At 46.7% G+C, this 2,175-nt stretch overlaps 1 protein-coding gene across 1 annotated transcript in view; it reads right to left on the bottom strand.

Annotated features, from left to right (window-relative positions):
* The window catches only part of CCDC57 (coiled-coil domain containing 57), a 136,577-nt gene that overhangs the window by 120,793 nt on the left and 13,609 nt on the right, over positions 1-2,175 (bottom strand). The window lies entirely within an intron of this gene.

Below are 2,175 nucleotides of genomic sequence, written 5' to 3'. Positions count from 1 at the left end.
AAAAAAAAAAAAAAAAAAGTCTCAGATACAATAAAAGATCACCTGACATGCCCAGAACCAGAAAAATCTCAACCTGAGAGAAGACATCATCAGATGTCAGCACCAAGACAGCACAGATGCTGTAGTCACCTAGCAGGTGCCTAAAGCAGTCACATAAAAATGGCTCAACAAGCAATTTAGTAAAACAAATGGAAAAACAGAAAGTCTCAGCAGAGAAGCAGACGCAGCAAAGAAGCCAGTGGGAACATGAGACTGGAAAGCAGGGCAGCCAGAGGGCCCACTGCTCCCGCTCACAGAGTGGGTGCAGCAGAGGAAGAGTCAGCAAACTTGAAGACAGAACAATAGAAATGGTCTGATTTGAACAACAGAGAGAAAAGAAAATGAAAAAAAGAAAAGAGAGAGAGAGAGAAAAGAACAGAGTCCAGGGACCTCTGGGGTAGTAACAAAAATCTAGTAACACTCATGCCACCCCAGTCCCAGAATGATGTGGGAGCACAGCTGAAAATACCAAGGTTTAGAAGAAGGAACGGCAAAGACACTCCACAAAGTGATGTAAAGCAATTTTAAGTGCCCTCAAAAACAGCTTGAGAAAGAAAGTTAGTACCTATATGGAGGATAACTGGGCCACATCTGTCCCAGCATCCAACACGTCTGGCCCTGCATTTTGAGCAAAGCGGAGAAGCAGCCTCAACATCAATATCCACCTTTGTAGGCTGGGCACCTACACAGCCCTCCCCAGCTGAGGGAGACACTGACCTCCAGTCCAAACCTTCAACTCCTCCCTTGGTTCCCAGATATGTGGGAGTGACAACATGAGCCAGCAGCACAGCCCAGGGACACAGCTGCTAATGGGCGCAGATGCCCGCAGACACTGTTACAGGACAACACCTCAGGTCTACCTCAGGACAGTGGCTCCTGTGAAAGGCACATCTGTGGCAGGGACCCTAGAGACTGTGCCTATGGGTTGTTATAGGAGATACTGGCTCTGACAGGTCAAAGTGGTACTTCTGCAGTGGTCGGGGGGTGGGGGGTTAACAGGGCCCAGAGGCGAATAGACTGTCCTTGCACCTGGCCTGTCAGAGAAGGTGTCTCTGCTGAATGTCTGATGTTGTCCTTCTGGTCAGCTGATCAGCATCTGAGAGGTTCTGAGCAATCAGCTGGGCACATGTAACAGAGGCCCAGCCAGCCATTCAAAAAGATGCAGCAGAACTCAGCACACCAACACAGAGAAAGGAGGCCAGAAACAGCATGGGAACTGCTAGCAGCAAGTTTCACAGCAGTGTGTGCAAGAGGCTGTATTTGAGCCCCGGTGATGCCACAGCAGACCACAAGCAAGACATTTCACTTCATCATCTTCTCTGAGAAATGACTTTCTATAAGAACATATTACTTTGGGATTATTTATATATTTATTTAGAGACAGACTGTTACTCTATTGCCCTCAGTAGAGTGCCGTGGCGTCACAGCCCACAGCAACCTCAAACTCCTGGGCTCAAGAGATCCTCCTATCTCAGCCTCCAGAGTAGCTGGGACTACAGGCGCCCACCACTAGTTTATCTATGTTTAGTAGAGACAAGGGTCTTCCTCTTGCTCAGGCTGGTCTCAAAACTCCTCGGCTCAGGCAATCTATCTGCTCAGCCTCCCAGAGTGCTGGGATCACAGGCATGAGCCACCTTTGTGATTTTAAGGTGTTCTAAAATGCTCTCTACATTAGAAGAATATATAACCACATGAAAAGTGCAAACAGAACCTGCAGCGTGCTCTCCCTCTGATGCTCTATGTACACACGCATCACACATAGAGAAACAAACACTCGGAAGACTCACTCTGCTAATGTGTACTGAACATATACATGTCACTTCAGAAATGGGGGCTGAAGCTTTCAGTGTCAAGAATCTTACCAAACTCTCAACACAATGGTAGGTGAATGGAGTGGGCATGAGTGAGTTCCTGAGGTCCAGCCACAGGACCCTAAAGCCAAGGTATTTGGTTTTCACATCAACTTGCCTGGAATCAGCTCATTTAGTTTTGAAATTGATATACAAGGTGTTCATAAAGTTTGTATGCAATTTGAAATAGGCAACTATTTTAAGTTGCACATGAACTTTATGGACACCTTGTATATTTCTCATTAAAATAAGCCGAAATAGGCTTGGCGCCTATAGCTCAACCGGC

Source organism: Otolemur garnettii, unplaced genomic scaffold, assembly GCF_000181295.1.
Source record: "Otolemur garnettii isolate 467f Iridium unplaced genomic scaffold, OtoGar3 scaffold00018, whole genome shotgun sequence".
NCBI lineage: Eukaryota > Metazoa > Chordata > Mammalia > Primates > Galagidae > Otolemur > Otolemur garnettii.
This window is presented reverse-complemented; position numbering and strand designations above follow the sequence as displayed.